Genomic DNA, 6,640 nt, shown 5'->3' with positions numbered 1-6,640 from the left:
AAATCATTCAGGAATTAAGAATTGCTTCTCTTTCAAAAATATTTAGGTGTGAAATCAATATTATAAAACAAGATATCTCGAAAACACCAAATTAAACCTCCGCCAAATTTTCAGATCTGGTAGATCTTGAGTGGTACATTTTGAAGCATTCATCAAACTTTGTCGAAATTTGCAACTTTTTCAAAAAAAACTACTAGTCAAAATCATAGTAATTTTTACTATTTTGCTAAAAATACCATTATAAATGCTCCGAAGAATTGTAAAGTTGGTATCATCAGATGCAGGCTACTTCGATTGACACGTGTGAGGCGTGAAAAATGATACATTTGCTAATAACATTAAAAATAGTGATAAAAACGTTAATTTCAGTTAAATTTTACCATTTTTAATATAACTTGGTTATTTGAAGTTACACAACTTTGGTGTCTTCGGCGACTTTACTTATTTTTGCACGCTCTACAACTTTGCAGAAGACGGGAAACCTCGAGGACGTAAGACAAAAAAGTTAGTATCGCAGCGCCACTTATGCGGCAAAATTACCAACTAATTTTCATCACCACATTAAAGTACAGGCAAAATAAACACAAGTCTCCGAAGACACCAACTCAAAAAAATGCACTCCCAAAGTGCTAGAGGTTTTTACTTGCTAGATCCCGCTCGTGGCCCAGTGTGCAATGATAATAAAATATAGCATAAAGTGTGCAGATAAAACTTTGTCAAAGTGATCTGTGAAAAGGTTAATCCTGGCTAGTAATAGTCATCTTGGTATGAATCAGCGGTTCCGGGTCATTTGGCCGAACGCCATTTGGCCGAATGCCGTTTGGCTGACCGCCATTTGGCTGGAAGGGTCATTTGGCCGAAAATAAATGATGAACTTAAGTGACCATGTCACTATTCCTCGCATCGGTATAACTCGAAAGAACAGCCTACGATTCGAAGAAGGAAAAATCTTTGATAAAATATTGACAGGTTCAACGCCAACTAACGATGGTAAGGTCATGAGTACATAATCGACGAGAAAGGCACTATCACCACTAGGTGGATTATTCTGGTTTTTTTTTTAGGTTTCGAGAACAGTAGGTTGTTGACCTAAGGTCCTCTATCCACCATGGTGGGGCTGCCACCTTAGATGGCTTCCGGTGGAGAAGCATTTCATACTAAAGCCACTGGATGCCAGAACAGTTGCTGTTTGAGCCCCACCTCCTTGGTGAGCAGACCCTCGGGACGTACCTCCTCAATCTAGCTGAAGTCAGAAGGACAACTTGAGGACAACAGTGCCTAGGCTGCACTACAAGCCAAGCACACAACTGTTAGCTGGCGGTCTTTGTCATCGCTTGACCCGTGTTAGTATGAGGTAGAAACTAACCTATGTTGGACACTCCTTGTCGTCTTACCATGTTGCAACACTACTTTCGGAAAATTGTGAATGAATTCATTTTTTTCACCAGGAGTTTTTATTTTGGGAAACGTTCAAGGAACTCCAAGAAGCCTTCCAAGATTTTCTTCGGAAATTCCTCTAGGAAAACCTTATAAATTTTTCAAAATATGATTTGAAAGTACATCCAAGATTTTATTCTGAAACTTGTCAGGATTCCTCATGAATCGCTCTAGTTGTTCCATCTATGTTGTGTATATTCCATCCTTGTGCGGCTTCGTGGTCGTGCGGCTAGTACTTAGTAGCAACATCGTGCTAAAGAGCGTAGGTTCGATATCCACCGCAGCTGTCAGGAGAAGTTTTCGACTGTGCCACTGGACGTTGCATGCTAGTCCGTTGTCTAGTGCCGTGCTTCATTCTAAGAGAAAATACATAGCTCACTGGAAGCATTAGACGTATCAGTGTCTCTTAATATTTTGAAAAATGGGGATTTCATTCTAGCTTTTATTTGGTAACTCCCCCTACTATCAAAATAAGCTACATAACAGCTTATGGAGCAAACGTTATTGGAAGAAAGCTCTCTTAAATCCATACATACACAGCAAAAGTGTTAGACACTCTGGAATGCTTTGTCGGAATTCTTCTGGAGTTCGGTCGGGAATCTTTCAGGATTTTTTTTTTTTGAAAATTCGCCCAGGAGCTTCTATGGGAATTTCTCCGAGGTTTTTCTTTCTTGGATTGCTCCAGCAGTTACTTATTGAATTTGCCGATGATTTCTATCAGGAATCCATCCAGATTTTTTTTCCAAAAAGCTAACAAAAAGTTTACCAAGGAGTTTCTTCGAAAATTCTTCCGGGAAATCCTTCCACATTTTTTTTTTCAAAAAAATGATATAAATTCTTCCCAAAAATTCTTGGGAAATCCTTCAGGGGATGCTTCGGGAATAACCCTACTAGTTTTATCCAGGAGTTTCTTCAATTATATATTTTCCAAATATATCTTCGGAAATTGCTTAACGAATTCTTGCAAAAGTACCTTCAATTTCCTAAATGTCTTCAAGATTTTCTTTCAATTTTTTAAGTTTCATCAGAAATCCCTCAAGGAGATGCTTCATAAATTCCACAATGGGTTCGTTAGAGGAATCATCAAGATGTTTCTACGGGCAGTCTTCCAGAAGTTCCATCAAAAATATCTTCAGAAGTATCTTTAAGTATGAAAAAACCCGGATTAATCCACCTAGTGGTGATAGTGCCTTTCTCGTCAAATAAGTATTCATGATATCTCCATCGACGTAGAAGTGTTCTCGAATCACGGTAATACTTGATTTAGAAAAACAACCATAATAGCCATTTTCGAATTGGGAAACTTAATGATTGCATTTATTCCACTGATCATCATTAGAAAACTGAGAGTCTGAGCTTTCAAAAAATTCAAATACAGTCGGGTCTCCCATTAGACGCTGCCACCCACTTTACGCCCACAGCGTTTTCCAGGTTGTCCTCTCACCAATTAAGTTCATATTTTTGTATGTGATGAGTCTATAGTAGACACTAACTACACTTAAAAAGACAGCTAGATTGGATGTAAGACAGTTGAGAAATTGCGGTGGGCGTAAAGTGGGTGGTAGAGTCTAATAGTTGAAATAGGTGGTTACGAACACTGTGAAAATCGCAATTTAATAATAAAATTCAAAATGGCGGCCAAATTCAAGATGGCTGTCAAAACATTTTCAACTTCAAATGAAAGGTGTATACTTTCTATTCATAGAAATGGTAAGTATTGTACATGTTACAACATGAATTTTCGAGATATGACGCGATAAATTAGGTGAAATTTGATGAAAAATCATCATTTTTGTCACCTTTTTAGCCCCTTGGCAAGAGAGGGGTTTACCAAAGTGGTTTTCATCCTTTTTTATCATTATCTAGCGAATAAGTAAGAAAAAAAAAATGAAATTCCAGCCTTTTTGTAAATGGCGGCTTAGTTTTAGCATGCATGGGTTTGGTTCTCTTTTGCATTTGAATATTTCCGCTGAGGCATCCAGAACCGGTTCCGGAACAATACCGGCAGTTTCTAATGTAGTCTGAGGCTATTTTCTTGATAATTGTTCACCAGGATATCGAAAGAGGCGCCATTTATTGTGTCGAAAGCATGTGTTTGGTTGACGTTTATATTTGACCACTACCGGCGGGACACCTGGAACCGGTTCCGGAACAATGCCGATTCAGATATAGCCTGAAACTATTTTTCTGCTTACCGTTCATCAGGTTATCGAAAAACCCGCGGTTTGATATGTCGCATGCATGGGCTTGGTTCCATTTTATGTTTGACCACTTCCGGTGGGACACTCGGAACCGGTTCCGGAACTCTACCGGTTTAGATATGGTCTGAGACTATTTTCTTGCTTACCGTTTGATGTGTCGCATCCATGGGCTTGATTCACTTTTATATTTGGCCGCTTCCGGCGGGACACCCGGAACCGGTTCCGGAACAATACCGGTTCAAATATGGTCTGAGACTATTTTTTTGCTTATCGTTCGTCAGGTTATCGAAAATGCCGCAGTTTGATGTGTCGCATGCATGGCTTTGCAGAATTTTCATGTCTGGCCCCTTCCAGGGGTACCGGCCCGAAACACCTAAATGACCATAACTCCGGAACGGCTGGACCGATCCGAACCATTTTCATTAGGAAACAATGGGACCAGATTCCGCGTCGAATGAACCGTCGGTCATTAAAATCGGTTAAGGTTTACTGCCAAAAAGTGATGTGAGTTTATTTGTACACACACATACACACACACATACACACATACACACACACAGACATCACCTCAATTCGTCGAGCTGAGTCGATTGATATATGTGACTCGACCCTCTGGGCCTTCTATCAAACAGTCATTTTTGGAGTGAACATATAGCCTTTCCAGTACACTCAGTGTACGAGAAAGGCAAAAATCTTCAGAGAAATACCGGATATTTTAACAATGAAACTAGATAGAATAGGCTAATCATTTTCTATATTTAAAAGAAGGAAACATTTACTATTTGAATATTAGTGGTTTCAGCGCCAAAAACTAGTTTGGTATTGATTCTAGAAAGAATGACCTATGTTCAAAAGAAGGAAAAATTCATGCAGAGTTCAATTTCTGGACGGTCCAGCAACTTTTCGTAACTTCCTTGGTGCCTGTCATGCGATATACACATGCAACATGGTCATTGGCAGCGGAAGCTCTCAGTTAATAACTGTGGAAGAGCTAATAGAATACAAGGTGAGAAGCAGGTTTTGTTCCAGTGGGGACGTAACAGAAAAAATAAGACCCAATGATCATTCGGCATAATTACCTTCGGCTGAATGGCCTGACACCGTTTTAAAGAACTGTATGTAGTTATAGCATATATAGTTATAGCTTATAAGCATCATTACTTAAATACGCATTCGGTCAAATGACATTCGGACATCTGTCCGCGGATCTGATAAATTCTCATTATGTTTTCAATCTCAGGTCCAAGTTTGATGCCAATTTGCTGACAAATTGAAAACTTGCAAATAATGCAACAATACCCGGTCGTCGAACGTTAATGGTCGAGAGTTGCAAAACGCATTCAAAGTGATTTCCCAGAATCGGGCAATTAAAAGAAGTGCGATTCGTCGTAGCCCGTCGCCATCAGAGGCATCCAGGTGACACCACCCGAAGTTATTCTCCGAACAACAACAATGGTGAATTAAGCTCTTTGAAGTCCGGAAAAAAATGCTAATTGAATGCAGCGATCATTTAACTGTCAACTTGTCCAAATAGACTGACATGGGCGCATAAAGAGCTTCACGTTCGTGCCATCTTCTTCCCGGGGTCCCACCCATTGCTCCCAACCCAGTCTCCTCGCGCGGGCGGGTGGCACTTTCTGGATGTCTCTTTGTTGGCGACCCGTCATTCGATCTGCTCCCTCCCAACCTCAGCTGTTGTAGGCAATTTACCCTGCTTTGCCAAAATGCAACCCATCAGACAAATTTTGGTAGCTGCTTTCGGTAGGCTGCGACTGGATTAACGAGACTTTTATTGGCTCCAATTGCGTGAGATTCCCAATGGACTTCACTCTTTTTTCCCCAGTTGCTGTCGCCCCCTGAAAGTATGCTTCAACATGTCATAAAGCTTGGAGATCCGTTATGACTGCATTAATTTACGCCAATCGAAATCGGTCTCGCCTCGGCTCCAGGTAAATCGTCCCATCCAACCGACCACAATGTAATAAAAATTATACAAATCTAAATCACTTCTGGTCTTGAGACACTTCAACGAATTCCCATTTATCTCGCGTGGAGTCGTGCGTCGTCGTGGGGAAGCGGCCATCTACCGTGCAGCTGTCTCATTTAATTTTGTCCAACCCTCTCCTGGGCCTCCATTCGTCGCAAATGAACCGACTGAAGAAACGGAACCCACCTCGGTCGAAGCAGAGGAGGAACTACTCAAAGACAAGAAGTGCTATCGTGAGGAAATATTTTACGACCAACAAGCCAAAGCCAACAACGAACGGCCAAACGGCACACATCGTATCGTGGAGGTATCATAAATCGATTCGCTGTTTATTCTTCATAATTTGAATATTTTCAATTTTTTCGCTCCTCCTCTGGCTGCTGCTGCTGTTTCCCAATTGAGGGCTGCAATCCAACGTCACCGCACCGCCAGGCTGTTAGATCACGCGTTGTGATGGAGGAGTAACACATGGGCGGTTCCAGGAGATTGTCCAAATGCCCTAATAAAGACAGTCATGTCGTGTTTACTCTTCCACTAACAACACCCAATCCCGGTGTTCTGGTTTTTTTTTCCTGGAGGGGCCCAGGCTGAACCTGACTTGAGATGACTTTTAAGCGGCATGAGTATGTAAATATGACCCGATATGTGAATTTGCAAATCGGCAATGCAGTTTTGAGGCATCAATATGACTGTTTTAGATTTGTTTCTAGTTTCGTAAACTATATGAGTACGAATAATTCCTTCAGGATTTTTTTCCAAAGCTTGCTGCCGTGATTCCATCATGAATTTCTCCAGAGATTACTTCGAAAAGTCATGTAGGGATTCCACCAGACATTTCTTCGGGTATTTGGCCTGGGAAATCTCAAGAAGTTCCTCCAATTATTCGGGGTAATGGCTTCCAGTCTCTTTTAATTAAAAACGGATTCTTATGCTTTCATCCGACGTTTCGGACACATTTATTGTGCCTTCTTCTTGGGATCTGATGGACAACAAACAAATTATGTGTTATGTATTA

This window comes from Aedes albopictus, chromosome 2 (genome assembly GCF_035046485.1).
Source record: "Aedes albopictus strain Foshan chromosome 2, AalbF5, whole genome shotgun sequence".
Classification (NCBI taxonomy): domain Eukaryota; kingdom Metazoa; phylum Arthropoda; class Insecta; order Diptera; family Culicidae; genus Aedes; species Aedes albopictus.
The sequence above is the reverse complement of the archived record's forward strand: the minus strand, read 5'-3'. Positions refer to the sequence as shown.